Raw genomic sequence first — 20,341 nt, forward strand, 5'->3', positions numbered from 1 at the left:
GAGTCCCAGACAGTAAACAACTGGCTGAACCTTGAGCAGTCAGAGTATGTGCAGAAAGGGAGCTACTGCAAGGACTAAGTCATTGCCCTCCCAAAAACTGTTTGCTCAAGTCTCAGGAAACTGAAATTGAGGCCTGATCTCTGAGAAAAGACTGAGCAGTCTGTTATAGCCTCTACTTGGTCCTTTCATTCCCCCTTTGAGTAGTATATCATCTCCAATCTTGGAGATGTTTCTTTTTGGTAAAAGACTTTATCACTAGGGTATTAGATTATTTTGGAGACTAATTGGACCAGGACATAAGAGGTTTTCCATTATCAATAGCAAAGTGAGCCTCCCCTTACTTGGTTGTTGCCATCTGCAAGTGTATCATTGGTTTGGTTCAGGGGCTGATACTAGGATTCTAGTATCCTCAGTTTAGTGGTACACAGACAGGAATCTTCATTTAGTTTAGACATCAGTGACATAAGAGCCAACAGTAGTTAGCAGAAGCACAAGGGCCAAAAGCCCTGTGATGGTTGACAGAGTTCCTTATCCTGAAGGAACTTGGAAATGAGAATGGGGACCAGTTATTACTTTTCTCAGGTTCCCTATGACAAGAAATTCCCTTTTGATCTAACATTCCAGGGGGAGGAACAAGGGTGATGTTTTCTCTTCTATAATTACTTCCTGCTGACGTTGGGACATTGTTGTCAGGGCCCTGAAAGCCAGAATGTTAGTTAAAGGCAAGGAGGGAATGTAGAAACATCTGGTTTAATGACCAGCTGAAGAGATGGCATTTATATCAGCTGGATTGGTCCATATCAGTTTTCAGCAAGTCCAGGGCTCACAGTTATTTGGAATATGTTGCCACCAGCAAACGATGCTTGGAAGTGTCTATCAGCCAAGAGGAAATCTGTTGAGACAGATATAAACTAGGAACAGGAGTTAAAATTTATGAACTTATTTAGAACATTCAGACCTATAGTCTCAGTAATTGTAGTATTATCAATTTACATTGAAATCCATACTGTCTTTTCTATCTAGAGAGCCAGGTATAGACTGGACTGAAATGTCTTTGTCCCTAAAAAAAAAAAATCTGTAAGTCTATATTCAGAACCTGTTTTTCTCTCTCTCACTCTCTTCCTCTTCTAAAGAGATTTAGTAGCTTTAATTAATTAATGCATTGATCATTTAATTAATAAGGTAGCTGCAACCCTGTGGAAGACTCTGGCTGTCTGATGTTGCTAAGCTAACAAAGCTATAGCTAGCCCAGTCATCAATGCCATCACAGATCTGAGAAGAATAAATTTTATCTGAGTGCAGACTTCCAAATCTATTTAAAAAATGACAGAGACTATCCATTGCCCAGACCGCCATCACCCCAGGCTCCTGTAGTGTTCATAGCATTGGCAGAACAGGTGTCAGGACAGCATCAGTCTTGACTGCTGGGCCCATAACGGGAAATTTTCCCTGTGGAGGAGCAACTTGGGAAAGACTGACCTTATCTTGTCCATGTCTCATTTGTCCATTCTGGGCCGGATCCCAGGCAGCAGGTGTTGAGTCAGTGTTATCAACAATTCAGGTGGCGTCTTCATGTCGTTGTTCCATATCTTCTGTGGAGACCTTTGGAGACATCACTAGGTGTTGGGAGTCTCTGTTTGTTATAGTAAGCTTTTTTTTTATTAAATAATTTAAATGTCATAGTCATCAGATCTTTGATGGGTTTGAGGTCATTATCTATTAAATGTATCTGAGCCAAACAAATCTAGGCCTAATCTTGAAAACATCTCTAAGTTTGGTAACAATAACCAGGCCAATTTGTTATCCTGTAGATATATTAGTCAAATGCACCTCTCAGGTTCTGTTTTTTCTTCTTATTTAAATAGCTTATAATTAAGTAAGAGTTAACAGTTTATGCTTTAAACTAGTATCTGGATAGCCGGATGACTAGTATTAACTTGTATTCTTTAACACAGAGGACATGCAAGCTCAGACACTCAAAACCAAACATATATGTGGCCACATTTTCATCCATACCTACAGAGTAGACAGACATTTTTGTAACTATAAACCTTTGGAGTCTCAATGTAACAGCAGAATAGCAAGCAAACATGTTTTATTCTTTTATACACCTTTAGAACACTTTTTAAAATCATTATTTATGCCTTTTCATCCTCAGACCTTTATAATTTGCTTTTACATATTCCAATAACTTACATTTCACATACTTTTCTTCTTCCCAAAACATTCTTTTTATATTCCCATACCTAAAATCTCTACATCTTAGACCTCACATAAACTTTACTTATACTCAAACGTCACAACTTACTTAAACTTTAAAGTTCCACATTTTTATACCTCAAACTACTTTCTTAGACCCAAAATATTATGTACTCTAACCCTCATGACATGCTTAAGCCTTCAAATTTTTGCATCTTAAACTGCTTTCTCAAACCAAAAAATCATTTATTCAAACTTTCATCCTCATATCTCAGACCTTCATATTCTTATAAAAACATTATATCCTAAAACATCTTTTTTTTAAAAAAAATTCATTGAGCTGTCCTCTACTTGGAATTTGATATAGGTTTTTTTCTTATCTTAACCAATAATAATTTGTAACCAGTTCTCTTAAATGTTGGCAAATATTTGTAACCCACTGAACTCAAATCATCAAAATCCATGTATTTTTCTTTTTCTGTGAAAACAAAAGCATAATTTTCCCCAATACCTAATGTATCTTTGACTGTTATTCTAAAGTAAAAGCTTTTTTGGAGTATGCAGGCTGGTAATTCAACACTTTTACTTTTTCAAGCAGTACCAGGACAGAGAAGGGTTAACAAGGGTAGCTGCTGGCCAGCAGAAGAGACCTTGAAGTTATCACAGTGAAGAAGAACTTGGCTTAGGAAGGAAGGGAGGGGGACGTGGGCACGGAGTGTGTCCTTGGCTGCCAGTGTTCCTGAAAAAAGTTTTTCTTAACTCCTCTGACTAAAGTCAGAGTCTCTGATCAATGTTCACACAGGTTTTGTCAATTGCAGGCAGTCCCCACCTCCTTGCCCATAGCTCCCGTCTTTGCCCACCTGTACTGAGAGTGCATACTCCACCCTCTGTGAGAGCTGCTGGCTGGCTGCAGGCCTGATAGCAAGAGCTAAGGAGGAGGGAGGTGGCCCTTGCTATGCCTCTCTCTCCTTCTCTTCCAGGAACATAAGGGAGGTTAGTAGACAGAAACAAATAACATTTACACAGACAATCCAAGTACCGGTACCTCAGCACTGAGATGATGGCCTCACTCTCTGCTAGTGAGCCCCATCTAACAGATGGCCCCTCTTGCAGTACAGAAGCCCCACCTGGCAAGAGCTACCTGCTTATCTCAGTTCAGTCAGACACCAGGGGCTTCTACATCCCCATTGGGGCTTCCATATCGCCATCAATCAGACAGACACTGGGGGCTTCCACATCCCCATCTCCAGGGCCCGGAATGTCTCCTGGGGCCCCTGTGATCCCGGCTCACCAGCGCGTCCACTGGCTGCCTACCACAGGCACTGTCCGTTACCAGAGCACACCATAGACCAAGTGTGCCTCAGAAAATGAACGTACAGAGTCACACAGAAACAAGGACAAACAAAGACACACAGAAACTTACTGGCCAGTTAGGAACCCTTTGGATCAGGGTCTGGGGGTGGTAGGGGATCCCGGGTAAGCCCCCAAATGTTGTGCCTGCATTGCAAGACCCCCGAGCAAGACCACCACGGAGCTGATATCCAATGCAAAGCACACAGGGTTTTATTGATAACAAGCAAGCCCGGACTTGGTCTGTGTCCAACACTCAACACAGCAGGTGGAGGAGGACAGCCCTGAACTCTCAGAGTGAGGGGTTTTTAAAGGGAAAAACCACAAGGAGGGTGGTACAAGCCTTGGAGTCATATGATTGGGTAAGGGTGTGTAATCTTCGAATTTACTGGTTAGGGGTTACAGTTATCATTTTTGATCAGGCCTGGACAAGTCCCAGGCTTTGTCCTTGAGCTGCCATGGGGGCTGGCTGCCTCACATGTTCACATTGACCCATGCATATAGCTCTAAGTTAGTGAGGGGTCCCAGACAGTAAACAACTGGCTGAACCTTGAGCAGTCAGAGTATGTGCAGAAAGGGAGCTACTGCAAGGACTATGTCTTTTGTTTATGGCTTCCCAGAAACTGCTTGCTCAAGTCTCAGGAAACTGAAATTGAGGCCTGATCTCTGAGAGAAGACTGAGCAGTCTGTTACGGCATCTACTTGGTCCTTTCACTGAAAGACTGTGACAGAGAAAAATACTCACTTCTTGCTGGCCTAAGAGCAGGGGGAGAAGGAAGGGGCTGATCCCGAGATCTCCTTCAAGGATGATTCCTCAGTTACTGCTTTTGCAGACCTGACTTCCAGTATCTGTAGCCATTACGTTATAGATGGTGAAGAAGTGTTTCTTGGCTAAGCATAAGGTGGACATGGGATTTAGCCTTCACATCAGAACCCATTTGAGAGTGAAAAGAAAGAGAATGACGTCCAAGGCAGACAACGGCGTAGAGTCACCTAGTTAAGTGGAACAGAGGAGAGTTTTCAAAATATGTTTTTAAATTTTGTCCACCTACTACACTTTGGTGTTAGTCTACCTTTGGTTTGTAAAATAAAAACATGAAAATTTAAAAACAGAAAAAATTAAACTTTAAAAAGTATTTTATTATTAGTGTATGTGTGCATGTGTGTGTGTGAAAGTGTGTACATGCATGAGGGGCTTGGAGGAGAACATTGTGGGATTGGTTCTCTTTTCCCATTTTTATGTAGGTTTCAGGGTTGAACTCAGTCCTCAGGAGACAACTACTTTGGCCTGCTGGGCTATCTTCCCACCTCAAATATTTTTCTCTTATTTAAAATATTTTGATTATTTTTTTTAAATTTTGATATTATAACACAGTTGCATTATTTCCTCCTTTCCTTCCCTCTGCCCAAAGCCACTAAGTTATCCCCTTGCTCAATTTCAAATTCATGGCCTCTTTATTAAGTGTGTGCATACGTGAACATGTGTGTGCACTTATGTGCCACAAGGCACCGCAAAGCAGGTATGGGGGTTGGAAGAACCTATCAGTTCCCTTCTTCTGTCATGTGGGTTCTGGGGATTGAACTCGGCACGAAGCAAGTATCTTTATCAGTTGAGCCATCTTGTTGGCCCCACATATTTTAAAGAGCATTTTTACGAACAGATTGTTGGTCTGAAGTTGAGGCAGTCATGATTGGTCTCCTCTACAGACGGAGACACTTTACTGTCTTACTGATGTAGACCTGTTCCTTATTGATGACGTTTCCTTCTAGGCCTGCCTGCTCTTTCCTACATACAGTCTTTTAATCAATATATTTTATAGTAGTGATCATTTTTGTTCAAGAGATGGCAAAAATAGATTTGGATTTTATACATATTCTTTCCCAAGCACCTTCCTATTTCTGGTTGCCTGGGCGATGTTTGCAAGAGAATGTGTGCTAATCTGCTTTTATTACAGCAGAAATGTGGTGGAAACTATTGTTAGACTCCTCTATTCCGCTCTTTTTCCTCTGCCAGACCATTTAATTGTTTTATTTATTCCTTTCTGTTTTCATGATCTAAAGGGCATGTATAGCTTCCTTCCTGTCATTCTATTTTGGGGCTTATTTCAGTTTGTAAATTGATAGAGTGAATCAGTCCTTCATGCGGAGTGGCTCTCTGTATATTGATGCCTGTTCATTTAGTTAGTGGATACTAGTTGTCTTTTCATGGGTTGTCCAGCCAAGCTCAGACAAAGGTTTTGTTTTGTTTTTTTTTTTGTTGTTGTTGTTTTTGGTATGAAAAAAAGCAAATATGGAGGCTGTGTGCAGTCTACGTGTGTGTGTGTGTGTGTGTGTGTGTGTGTGTGTGTGTGTGTGTGTGTGAACACAACCCCTATGGAGGCTGTGTGTAGTCTGCAGGGTGGGGGTGAACACAACCCCATGGAGCCGGGCTAACGTGGCCTCCCTCCTTAGTTCTGCTACTTAGGAGCTGTGAGGCCCTGTGGAGCTTGATTTCCAGGTGAGAACCATGGCATGCCTAGTCCCTGCCCACGGGGCTGCTCGGAGGGCTGAGAGGATGATGTGGATTTACCCGTGAAGCAGGGCAGGATGTCTCACATTCAGGCAGCATGCTGCTTCTCTTTAGGGTCAGAGGACAGGCAACTCTGCCTTTCAGATAACAATTTTACACAAATGATTATAAATACCTCGACAAGAGACAAATCCGGGGCTTGCTGTTCTCATTACTAACATGCTTCAGGTTTAACAAATGTTTCAGAGAATTTCTTCCCATGGTCAGTGTTCTCGAGTGTATTTACAGACGTACTGAAATTAAAATCTCCATCTCCTTAAGGAACATAACTGTAAAGTTGTCATGCATGATTCAAATGTTTGAAGGCAGCCAGTGTTAATATCTGGGATACTTCCTTTTATTATCTGCAGGGGAACATGTTTGTATGAGTCCATGTGTAGGATGTTTCTAGTGGATCCACAGTGTTAGAGAGATTTTTGAGTTTAATCGACCCCTCCATGCACTTAAAGGGAACTAACCTCATGCAGTACTAGGGCAGGGTGTGGCCACTGCAGGTGAGGCCTCGACTGGCTACATCAGTGGTGAGTGTAAGCACAGAGATGGACTTTGACATGTTGTGATCTGGGCTGGGTCGCTTGGTTCACTGTTTGTGTTATTCTGGTGTTTGAGGACAGATGGCTGTGGCATTGCTGCAGAGTTTATCTCTCGGCACTTGAAAAAGGAAGAGGAAGGAAGCCATATTCTCTCCCCACATATATAATGCACACGTGCGCACAGACACACCACATGCACACATACATAGATGTGTGCACATATACACATAGATACACACACCTGCATACACATCCCTCTTTAAACATGTGTGCTAAATATTCTGATGGGACAGTTAGAGATGAGCTTTATTTTATTCTTGTGTGGATGTGGTGTATGTGTGCACATGTGTGTATGTGTGTGTGTGATATGTGCACATGTATGTGTGCATGTGTGGTATATGTATGTGGTGTATGTGTGGTATATGTATGTGTGTTATGTATTTGTGTATGTGTGCATGTGTATGTATACATGTATGTATGTGTATTATGCGTTCATGTCTGTATGTGTCATATTGTGTATGTGTGTTGTATGTCTTCATGTGCGTTTATGTGTGCATATGTAGATATGTGTGTGGTATGATATACATGTGCATGTGTGGGTATGTGTGTGTACATGTATGTGGGGTGTGTGTGTGTGATATGTGTGCATGTGTGTGGTGTGTGTGTGAACATGTGTGTCTGAGTGTGTGTGTGCCTGTGGAGGCCAGAGGTTACCATCAAGTGTCTCTCTTTACTGCTCTGCACCTTACAAGGCCCCTCACTGAACCTGGGGTTCACTGATTGACTGGTCAGTGAGCCCCAGGGACCCTGCTGTCCGTCTGTCCCCCAGTGCTGGGGCAGCAGGTGCTACACTCTTGTGTGGGTGCTGGGATCTGAACTTGGTTCCTCTTCAAAAGTATTCTGGTCATTATGGTTTTACACAACAACCTTTCTAGGTGTGAGATTGTACCCTGGGATATATTTCTAGGTTGGAGGCTTGAACATTAAAGAGAATCTTAACACAGTTTTGCAGTTTGCTTTCTACAATCCATGCTGGGTGCCGTATTGACCGCTTGCTTGTCTGGAACGCCATCTCTAGAATATGTCTGTCGACACCACCTTCCCTGTGCGTTTCTCCGATTATGAATGAGGCCGACCATATTTTTATTGTTGTACACCCTGATTTTCAGTTTCCGGTTCTTTGCCTCAGATGTTTTTCACATCAGTTAACATGAGTTCTTCTCAAATGTAAGAAGCAGTGTGTGCTCGTGGTGATGAGCGGCAGTCCGGGGCACGGGTGTGCTCCCAGGCCTTGATGGAGGCAGCGTTACAGCCAGGTGGGAGTTTCTCTTCTTTTCTCCACAGGTCAACCAAACATGGATAGAAAACGCTAAATAAATTTAAAAAACAAGGGAAATATTTTCAAAAGCCAGAATTGCTCCTGCACTGAACATATCCAGGCTTTTTTGCTGTCACTATTCCTTAAGCAGTGCAGTGTGACTATGTAGCGCTCATGTTGTAATATTCTGATTACTCTTCAGATGATTTAAATGCTGTGGGAGGGAGCGCACGTGCCGTGTGCCAATACTGCGCTGTTTTACATGACACTTGAGCGCTTGCAGATGTTGGTATCCCCGAAGGACCTGTAGGTAAGGGGTGGTGACAGTACCATAGTTAGCCTCAGTGTCCACTTGACTGAAGCCTGGAGTCGCTCGAGAAGAGAACATCAATTAAAGAATCGCTCGGACCGGCTTGGCCTGTGGCCATGTCTGTGAGGCATTTCCTTCATTGCTAATGATGTAGGACGGCCCAGCCCGCTGTCCATACACAAAAAGCAGGCAGAGAGAGCCATGAGGAGTGAGCCAGGAAGGAGTATTCCTCCTGGTCTCTACATCAGTTCCTGCCTTGACTTCCTTTAGTGATGGAGGGTCAGCCATAAGCTGAAGTAATCCTTTCTCTCCCCAGCTTGCCCTTAGTCATGGAATTTTATCAGGTAAATAAAAAGTAACTACTACAATACTTTTCCTCAAAGACGCCAAAAGGTTTGGCTCTCAGGGCAGATGTACTGGTGAAATACTCATCTGTAACCTGCTCTACGTTTTCACCTTAGGTGTAGACGGTGGGAGTAGGCACTTCAACAACACGCACCGTCTTTGACTTACTTGCTGCAGATCCTTCTGGTGTGCCGTTCACCAGTTTGGCATTATGGTGGGCAACTGTTTCCCTGCAGTTTTCTCCCTGCCGTACAGCCTGCTCTGCCCCGTCAGAAGTGGATCAACATGCAGCTCTCTTGGCTGCTGATTATTAAATATTCTTAAATGCAAAACATTATTTAATTCAGCTGTAATTTATTTTGGTGTAGGGCGAGGAAAAAATGAGAGTCAAGACGGACTATTTTTCTTCTTTAACATATTTGCAATTATCCCATTACCTTTACTGAACGTTGCTTTTAAAAAGAAATTCAAAATAACCTTTCTGTAAAGCGAATGACGTGTCTTGAGCGTTTTCTTAAACCAGACACTTCCTGAGGAAGGGCAGTTCTGTACTCACTGGAGAGTCCACGGCCACACTGAGAACAGCTGCTTCTCAGGCCCCAAGTCTTCACCGTGAAATTTGAGTTCCACGTGCCGAGGGCCTGCGCGGTCCAAGGCGGTCCAGCGTCCTTGGGGTGACTTCTCAGTCATTCTCACCGTCTTGCCGGCCTCGCCTTCACTGAGGAGGCTCGGCAGGCTGGGATGACTCACCCAGGGTCACTCCTGCATGCCCACCCGGGGTTATTAGCTTGCGTTCTGTGACTCAGCGAATTCCACATTGTGTAGTTTGCGTTCTGTGACTCCGCGAATTCCACATTGTGTACATGATCTCAGGTTGTGCGCTTGTGATTCCTTTTTCTCAGCAACACATTTATTTTTGGAATTTCAGTTCTAGTGGTTTACTTTGATTGCCATGTGGAAAACACAGGAAGTTTCTCTGGAACCCAGGCTCTTCTCACAGCGTTGTTATTATTGTTCGTCTTTATTAACACACTATCATTGTGTCTGCTCGGTCCGAGGCACCAAGCCAGAAGTTGTGGGAAATGCCACTTTTCTTTCCTCAAAATCTTACTTTAATGTGGTTTTGGTTACTTTTTGTGGCTTTAGACCTTCACTGAGGGATATTTTTATTTTGTACTGCACTCACCACACCCTTAACCAAAGGTGGGAGATGCTTTCCATCATGCAAGGTTTGTGAGGGCGTTGAGTGCTGGGTGCTATTCATAGATCGGCTGTGAGGTGTTCAGGACACCTGAGGACTCAGATGACACATAATTTATAAACTGAGGTGGCCTTGGTGATTAACCCTGCATGTCCATGCCTTTGCTTCTAACTGTACTTCTCAGCCTCAACGTGGTCGTCTTTGGACATTTAGGTTAGTCATTCGATCAGCTAGAATCTAAAAATAAACAGAGAACCTCTGAGAGATCCCTCCCCTTGGCGTGAATGACGTGTGTTCTAAGCCGTACTGTATAACTATTTACTTTTGCATTATGCATCGTGCTTAGCAACCCACAGTGGAAATGAAAGCAGAGAGTGCAGACTGAGGTGGGGCTGCTGGCCAGCCAAGTCCCAGCGAGTTCCCCTGCCGTCCTCTACCCTGTACTCCTTGTCTCTAGTTCCTGCTTCCTGCCTTCTCTACTGGTGGCCACGTGGGGACCAGGAAGAGGGACGGGGAGGGCCTGTCCTGCCCTGTCCTATGGGTGGATGAGAGGAAGAAGGACAAGCCTTGGCCACAACTGGTGTCTTGGTACCAGTGATGGCTGAGTAGGGCCAGAGGCACTGAGACATGCCATCTGAACTTGTCTGAACTGTGGACGGACTATGGGGCATCGGCAGGAGCTCTGGGTGACAACTCTGGAGGAACTCTCAGGTTGGAAAGCCCCGTGTGGGGCATCAGGAGTTAGTGCTTCACCACACTGCTGGTGCGAATCCATTGCCAGTTCTCAACATCCAGGCTGGGAAGAACCGCAGAGCGAGCTCAGCTCAGATGCCAGATGGCTGGTTGTGAACTGAAGGCTTAGTTTCCTCCTGCACAAACTGACCTGAGCCTAACTGCGGATGGTGCCCAGTGTGCCGGCCCTCCAGTCCTCAGCCTCTCCGCAGTTCTGAGAACGTTTCTTTGGTTTTTAGACTAGCAATTGTACCAAATTATTCACATTCTGACTTCACCAGGGGAGAAAGGAGGGAAGACCTTGAGAATATAGATTTAATTCCCCAATTATCACCTTTAAGTAAATAATGCAGAACTAAAAATATCAGGGAATTATGAGAGGCCTTTAGTGTTTTCCTGAGAGAAATCAAACCTCTGGCTGTGGTGGCTCGTGGCTGTAATCTTAGTGCTGGGAGGAGGGAGGAGGGAGGAGGGAGGAGGGAGGAGGGAGGAGGGGGGAGGGAAGAGGGAGAAGGGAGGAGGGAGGAGGGAGGAGGGAGGAGGGGGGAGGGAAGAGGGAGGAGGGGGAAGGAGGAGGAAGGAGGGCCAGGCTACTGGAGACCTTGACTTGACAAACATCGAACAAGAAACCAAGCAAACCCTGGATTCTCCCTTAAGGCTGTCCACAGTGAACTCAGGGCTTTGCACAGGAGATAGGGACGTGCTCTACCACTGACTTGTACCCCAAGCACTTGCCTCTTAATTTTAGGAAACAGATCCGAAGATCATTTCTTTGAAAAAATTTCCTCCTCGTGGAAAGAGATTTGGAGGAAGAAAAAAAAAGGAAGTTCTTTGTAATTGTCTTTCCATCTTCCTTTAGTAAAATCAGTACTTTTTTTTTTTAAGCTAGAAAGTTTAGATGAGCAGCCAGGAATGATTAAACAGTAATTATCTGGAAAGGGACAAAGTCTGCAGTTTTGTGTGGTTTTCACAGAACGATGCAGAACAGTTAACAGGCAAAGCCATCCAGTCCTTAGGTGAACGATTTTTCCGACCTCAGAAGAGCTGGCCCCTGGAAACAGGAAGCAGTCGTGGGAGAGTGGTCGGGTAATGAGAGAAGGTTCTAGATATGGCCGAGCTGCCTTCCTCAAGTGGGAAGACCAGATGGAAACCCTCTTTATAAGGTGCCTTTGGTCGGTGCCCAGGGCACCTCCTCCAAGAGCAGGCGGTGGGGAGCTAATCAGAGCCTTCAGATGCTTGAGCAGCTGCAGAGGAAGAAGTCTTGGGAGTTAGTTCATGAACCCTGGTGTATGCAGGTACCGAGGCAGCCATGGAACAAGGAGGTCTGGGCAGGACACAAAGTGAAGACGAGAACAAGGGGTGTCTCACTCATCTGCCACCCATGGCTAAGACTTTCTTGTTGAGAAGAGTCACACTGTAACTGCACACTCACATGGAAATAGCTTTATCTACATTGTGTCAAAATGTATTGAAGAGTCACACTGTAACTACACACTCACATGTAAATAGCTTTATCTACATTGTGTCAAAATGTATTGATTGGGGTTAGAGAGAAGGCTCAGTCAGTAAGGTGCTTGTCAAGCAAGCATGGATTTGGATCCTCAGCCTCCACCTAATGAGCTCAGAGCCTGTGGTCCCAGCGCTGGTGAAGAGGGGAGGGGGCAGGAGGACCCAGGCTCCTGGTCGGTGAGCTCCTGGTTCAGTAAGAGACTCTGCCTCAAGGAACAAGCGTGGGGATGGAGGGTGACTCCGTGATTACAGTGTTGGTTGCTTTTTCAAAGGACCTGGGTTTGATTCCCAGCACCTATATGGCAGCTCACAACCATCCTAAACCCAGTTCCAGGGGCTCTGACACTCTCTTCTGGCCTTTGTGGGCACCAGGCACAAATATAGGGCATAGATATACACGCAGACAAAACACCCATATACATAAAATAATAAAATTATTTTATTTATTGGGAGCAATAGGAAGACATCTCACAATGACTTCTACTCTCCATACGCATGCAGGTGTGCACACACACACACACACACACACACACACACACACACACACTGATTCAAGCTAACCATTTTGTAAATTGTGGTTTTCCATTGGGTCTTCTCAGAGCTAAGGGCTAGCATGTTGCTCAAAACATTTGGGGAAAATGGGCTTCACTGTAACGGTAATGATTACCACTATTATTTTGTGTGTGTGGGGAGTGGGTGACTCATGTGCCACAACCTGCCTGTGGAGCTCAGAGGGCGATGTTTGGGACAAGTTCTCTCCTGTCATGTAGACCTTGGGGATCAAACTCAGGCCGTTAGGTTTGGCAGCAGATGCCCTTGCCCAGGAGGATCTCGCTAGCTCCTTCTACTATAAGGTGTGAAGGTCAGAGAATGTGCCCTCCAGCACATGGTGGTGAGTCCAAGTCAGGGTTTGATTCCTGGAGGCCGCTGAGGAGACATGGTCTCTAGACACTGGTCTGCTGTTCCAAGGAAGGACCCCAAGACTGAATCCAAGTGCAGCTGGGCCTTGCAGGGCCCCCCAAGCACTGGAAGGCTAAGAGCAAGTCATTTTCTTTTTCAGAGGTCGGTCACGTGGTCTCTGCTCAGTAAGCTTCTCTTTCTCTCCTGACATGTGTTTCTTCAGCTTACATGTGGTTCCCAAAATGATCAACCAAGTCCATAAAGCTGAAGCCTGGGACTTTGATCTCCCTGAGAAACCCCTGCTCACATTCACAAGCAAGCCATTTCCACAAGTCCAGTCCTCATACCCAAAGTCACACATGCTTTTGGAGGCTGGCCAGCAAGTAACGACCTGCCTTTGGGCTGGCTGTGAATTCTAGTTCCACGGGGCCATCTTAGGTATAGTTTACTCCATCGCTTTTTCCTGAGCAAGGGACAGTGGTATGAAATGCACATGGGAAATAAGTTCACAACAGAAAATTATTATTTCAAAATCAAACTACATTTGCATATCAGTGACCATTTTTGTTATCTGTATCAAATCTCAATGAAAAGAATCAACATCTGTCACTGGTACTCCATTTTTCTTTAGGAAGAAAATAGAAATCTAATTCAAGAGGGCGAAGGAGAAAGCCAAACTGGTTCTCAAATAATATCACAGGAAACCAACCCCTTGCCATCCCTTGGCTCCCTGTTCCTTTGGATTGGTTTCATTCTAAGGTGAATCCTTGTTTCATGATATCAAGATGCCACTAGAAAGCTCTGGGCTCGTCTGCCACTGAGCCACCTCAGCAGAGGGCTTCTCTTTCCCCAGGTCCAGCAAAATCCCCGGATTCTATGCTTACTGCTCTCAATTGTAGTTGGAGTTTTCTCCAGTACTGCTCAGACCCAAGTAAACACACAGAGACTTATATTACTTATAAACTGTATGGCCGTGGCAGGCTTCTTGATAGCTAGATCTTACATCCTAAATTAACCCATTTCTATTAATCTGTAAGTTGCCACGTGGCTTATCGGTACTTTACATCTTACTTCTCAAGGCAGCAGCGGCTGGCTCAGCCTGACTCAGCCTTCCACTTCCCAGAATTCTCCTCTCTCCTTATCCCACCCACACTATACTTCCTGCCTGGCTATTGACCAATTAGCATTTTATTTATCAATCAGTCAGAGCAACACATTCACAGCATCCCCAGCACTTCCCCTTTTCTTTTTTCAAAAGAGAAGGTTTTAACTTTAACATAGTAACAATTATCAGCAATTATAACAGAACAATTATCAAGCAAGAATTACAGTTACAATATCTAGTCTATTTATAATATCTAGTCTATTTGTATTTGGCAAAATTAAATAAGATATTCTATCTATCCTATATTTGTGAGTCTAAGGTTTCATATCTAACTTATCTTTTATCATGACTAAAGAAATTATAACTATCTAGTCTTCTACTACATCAAAGACCTCAGAAAGATGTAATATTACCTGAGAAATGGGAGAAGGATGCAAGCAACTTTCGGGAGTCTTGAGAGAGTAGACAGAGACAGCTGGCAGCCTGGACAGTCATCCAAAGTTCCTCAGTAAAGTTGGGGCATCTGTCTTCAACCAACAGGCCTAGAGTCTCTCAGTCACTTTTCTGGCAATTTCCTCTGTGAAGCAGGAACCTGAAGGACCATTTCGCCTTGCAAAGCTCAGTGGTCACCTTCCTATGGGTCCTGCATGTCTATCAGAGCAACACATTCACAGCATCTCCAGCACTCAATTGGTCACAGTGGCCAAGCGGACTGGTCAGGCCAAGGCCTGTCCTTAGAGAGAGGTTATTTCCTTCTTCCACGAGAGCCCTGGACTGGAGATAGGGCAGTACAGTTTTCAGTGATGTGAAAACTATCAGCTTTCAGAATCATCTGGGAAGAGAGTGTCAGTGAGGGCCTGTTGACATTGGGTTGTCCTGCGGGCACCTCTGTGGGGGATTGTCTTCACTGAGTTAACAGAGGTGTAGACCTACCCCCATGTAGACGGCACTGTTCTGCAGACTGGGCCCTCAACTGGATAACAGTGAAGAAAGCTAGCTGAGCATAAGGCAGCGGGCAGCATGCGTGCATCCATTCCTCCCTGCTCTTGACTGTGGATGTAGCGTGACCAACTTACACCCAGTTCCTGCCTCTGTGACTCACCGGCAGTGATGGGCTACAGCCTACAATTGTATGCCAGGTGAGCCCATCCTCCCTTTGCTCCTCTTGTCAGAGAATTTTATCACAGCAACAGAAACGAAGCTGGGACAAAGGATGACAGACAGGAATACCAGAGAAACGGCAAATGGCCCGTGTACCGTCCAAGGCAACCCGTAGCACCGCTGAATACTTCCGAGTGTCTGTCAAGTAATTGGATAGGCATAACCAGGATTTGGGGGCTCAACTTTCAATATTTGTACACGACAAATCTTAATAGCTAGGAAATGCAAAGTCTAGGAAAGGCCTTGATCGCCTGTGCTACATAAGTCATAATTAAGAGAGATGGCATCAGCAGGAGAAAAGAAACCAGCAAGGTGGAATGTTTGAGAAAATCAGGGCAGGACGACCTTATCTTCATGTTTTGGTCCAGCAGGGTGGTAAGGTTTGAGATGTTCTTGTAGGCTGTCTACCCGATGTCAGCTCTGCTCTGGCATAGAAATGACTGGTGAATTACACAGAGGCTTTGGGAAAAGCCTCTGCAGGGCCAAGGACTTAAGACCCAGCTTATCCAGCTAATGGGTAAAGTGTCCTGATTATACAACAATGGACTTCAGCCACTAGGAAACCATTGCTTAGTGTTGAAGCATTTCATAAATCAGGAAGCTGGAGTCTTGTGGTGTTAAACCAGTAAACATTTCCACTTGCAGATACAGGGTGAGTCCACGTAAGCTCTGGTATTGAGTAGAACATCGTGTGTGTGTGTGTGTGTGTGTGTGTGTGTGTGTGTGTGTGTGTGTGTGTACGTTGTGTGCAGGTTCCCTCTGAAGCTAGTGAGGGCATAGGATCCTGGGGCAACTGAGAACAGCTAGACATGGGTGCTGGGAACTGAACTCTGGTCCTCTGCACAGCAGCAAGCGTTCTTAACCACTAAGCCATCTCTTCAGCCCCTCTCTTACTTATTTAAAAATGTGAGTCGATAGGCTGAACAACCTGCCCTCCTGGGCCAAACTGCTTCTCTTCTGCTCTCCTGATGCAGCTGTTACCCATTGCATGCTGTTTGGGGGTTTCCAAATGCAAACAACAGCTTCTGTGAGCAGAAAAAAAACATAAAGGCTCTGAAGGAGTTCACAGAATTTCTAGGAGTCAGGCTTGGAGGCCATGCAGCTAGGGACACACACAAATCATGCCACTTAAGTGGGCTCCTTCTGAGGGCCGTCCAATGCTGCTGCCTCTGAAAGCTGGGTGTCCTTGTCATCCTCCCCAAATTCCCATCCTGATGGATTGTGGGTAGTGCCTCCTTCTCCACCTCACTCTTTTCTGAGGGGAACTTCTCCAGATTGATGCTATTGCTCCACTCAGTTCACATGCTTGCACCTGGACGCCAGTTATGGCGGGAAATGTCTGCCTTCCATCCAGGGGAAGTCTAGACATGTAGAGCAGGACATTTCTCAAGAGTGGAATATCCCCCAAAATGTTTTTCTCACAAACTACAAACTCAAGGGAGGGACCTTGTCTTGTCTACAGATGCTTGGCTGTTTCTGAGTCATTGACCCCCATTGTTTCAACCTATTTTGCGTTGTTGTAGTGGAATAATGGATGTTGGACATCATAAGGAAGAAGTTTAGTTAGCTATAGTTCTGGAGGCTGAAAATCGAAGATCAGGTGTGCCATTACCTGGCCTCTGCTGAGCAACACTTTTGGTTGTATCCCAATACGGCAGGAAACAGAAGGAGAACTGTCTTACCTTTTCACTGGCTTACTTCAAATCAGATAAATTTGTCTCTGTGCCCACATGAAGGTGAAGGGCCCAAAAAACAGAGGGGCAGCTGGTGCTCAGAGACGGAGTTTGTCCCGAAGCTCCGGTCCCCTAACAACAGCAGCACTGAGTTAGGGGAGGACAGTAGAGTGTGGCGGAGGGCCAGCTGGGTCTCAGTTGAGCCCCAAACCCTGCTATAGGTACTCTTCAAAGACAGATTGGGGAACACAGTAAGAGAGATAGGGTTTATCTGTGTCTGCCCCGGTGGGTGTGGCTTGAGAAGACATTTTGCATAAATAAAGTAGCTATAAGTGGAAACTTTATGACTAGAATCCTCCAATGGCATGGTTTGGTTTTCTAGTACAATTCACTATTAGATAACTGGGGTAACAGTTCCACGTGTAGCAAAAGCTAGAGGAGCGAGGGAACATGAAAGTCATGGGGACACTTTTGACCAGGGATCATTAAAGCCTCCTCCTGGAGTCACTGACGGCAAAGGGTGTGAGTGCTGTGATCTCACTGCCTGGACCAGCATCCTGGAGGTGGCATGCCAGCTGCGTGATAGACAAGTTATTTAACCTTTGGAACTCGCATTTCTTAAAAGGTATTGTCACCGGTACCTGCCCCACAGAGTTGAGGAGTTTAAACGAGGCCATATAGGTAAAGGATCAGAACGAGTCTCACCTCTTCACGTTATCCACAGGCAGCGACATGGCAGCACAGAGCACATGTTTACAGAGAGGTCTCCTCTTCCTGGTTTGGCTTCCGAGAGGCTTCAAAGCCAAAGAGCACATCCTGACCCACCTCACATGCTTCTCATTGTGCCTGAGCAAACCGGCCGGCCGTCTGCTTTATCAATCAGTGTCCTGAGTGTTTGGTCAGTGCGAGCCTGTCCCCCAGAGCATCATCATCCCTGAGCAATCAGATAAAACCAAATTCCTCAATGTACAAAACTAAAGACCAGGCCTTGGAGCCATGGCGACCCCTCCAAAGCGTGGGCACTGCTGGGTGTGTCAGGAAACAGGAAGCTGGCCCACCCTGCTTTTCTCCCCCTAGACCTCGCTCCTGACCTTCCATAAACCTAAAAGCTGAATCTCAAACATCTGGTGGGATTGGGCAGAACCTGTCCAGAGCAAGATGGAAGTGCTCCCAAATGATTGGGAAAAGGTGTATGCTGCCATGGCGTAATGCAAGGCTCTGCAGCGCGTGCGTGCGTGCGTGTGCGCGTGTGCGTGTGCGTGTGCGTGTGTGTGTGTGTGTGTGTGTGTGTGTGTGTGTGTGTGTGCAGCAGGAGGGGTCATCCTGGAAGTGGACTTGGGTTCCCAGCCTTTTGTTAATCATATGCGTTTGGACAGAGCTCCTAGCTGAGCCCGGGTGACTTCTCTGAGCAGTGAGGACAGAATCTGAAGGTGAAGACCACAGGTGGGCCTCGGCATCTCTGCCAACTCTGGTGTCTTAGGTCCGTCAAACCCACCTCTGAGCATTGTCAAGCACAAGTGGTTTCCTCCACAAAGCCAACTGGGGAGCCACGAGGAAGGTTATGCTGTCTCTGGGCTTGAGTTCCTTCATGCCTGTTTTCCTTGCTGTGCTACCAGAAACGTGAGTTGAGGGAACTCCCACGTTGTGGAATGAAGTGTTGCTCAGTTTTAGAACTGAAATCAAGCCAGTTAAGATAGTTTATTAGAAAAGCAGATAGGGGAAGGGAAGGAGGAATAAGGGAGGGGGGAAGATGAGAGGCTAGAATTAGTTAAGTTGTGGATTGGGGATAGACACAGGTCCTGTTTCTAATCCTCTATGACATGGCACTACTGAGCACATATCAACTTGTTAAATCGAATTGACAATATTATTCAAATTGTGTGGTTATTCTCAGATATTTGTTTTGTCTGGACAGTGCAGAGTAAACTTTAAAAACCTTGTTATTTTGAAGAGCAGATAATTTTTCAATTATCTAATAGATGTGTTTTAGTTGCATTTGATGATGAGTTTATTTTGAGGTGTTTCATTACTTAGAAGTTATTTTCTTTACTCTACTTCCAACCTCACCTTCATAAGATAGGAAATAAAAAGTGTTTTTCTTTTCCTGTAAGACTCAGGCTCCCTCACCTGTAAGAGTTGGGGTACAAAGCTCTCAGATGCTGTCTATCACCTTAGCTAAACGCTGCTTGCATTTTGTTACTTTCTGTTCCTCAATGGGACAGTCATTCAGTGTTTGAGACTCAGGTGAGAATCTATTACACGAGCCGATGAGTGAAGGCCTCTTCTTACACACTGTACAGAGTGGTCCAGGAGACATCGAGACAGCTCGGTGGAAAGGCACTTGCTCTTAAGTCTGATGGCTCAATCCCTGGGACCCACGTGGTAAACGGAGAAAACAGACTCCCAAGTTGTTGTATGTATGTATCTGACCTCCATAGATACACAGTGGTGCCCCCTGAAAACCTAAGTGTAAAAAAAACCAAAACGAGTTCAGAGGCTCACATTCAATATAAACCAAAACGAAACAACACACGCTCCTCAAATCCCCCTTTCCACGAGTTCATAGCCTAGAGTAAGGTTGTGGTCAGGACGCATGCCTGTGCCTCCTCTCATGAAGGAGAATGACAGCCCCAACAGGAAATGATCTTTGCAGACAGGAAATGCTTGGTGGCACCCACCAATGTGTCAGGGCTCAGTTTTCTCTCTGGGACCAACAGTTGCTAACCTACCGACTACATCAGAGGCCTGTGCACACATTTTGTTTGACTTGAAGTACCTAAAAAACTTAGCACCAACTTAAAGAAGAAAAGGATGTCTCATTAAAAACTGTGACTTTGAGATTTCTCTTGAAATATATGCATATAATACTGGGCCCAGTTCCTACATGGTGGCAATTGGCTAACAAAGGACACAGGCACATTCTATACCCATTAAACAGCTCCCCTCCAGCACCCACTAGTGATATGTCTACTTCCTGTTCCTGTGAATGGACAGTTCCTGAATCTCACTCGGAATCCTACAGTATTTGTCTCTGTGACGGACTTATTAGAATTGCCTCAAAGTTCGTCCATATTGTTCCAGCTGTTGGACCTTCCTTCCTGTCTCAGGGGTTTTGAACCCACTCATCACTGGTGGATACTGGATTGTCTGTTTTGAGTAAGATGCCCATGACCGTGCTGTGCAGGGGGCAGAGTCCCTGAAAGACAACTGTTTTTTGAGACAGGATCTCTGGAACATATTGTGTAGAGTGGGCTGAACCTGCAGCAACCACAACAATTCTCCTGCCTCTGCTTCCTGAACGCTGGCATTACAGGTGTGTGTCACCATGTCCAGCTAACATTCATTTCATTTTTGACAATCTTCTCAACAGCCTCTCAGCTGTGCCCTCTGACCTCCAGCCTTGACTTCTCCCACACTGAGCCCTGGAGGATGAACT

Source organism: Peromyscus eremicus, chromosome 20 (genome assembly GCF_949786415.1).
Source record: "Peromyscus eremicus chromosome 20, PerEre_H2_v1, whole genome shotgun sequence".
NCBI lineage: Eukaryota > Metazoa > Chordata > Mammalia > Rodentia > Cricetidae > Peromyscus > Peromyscus eremicus.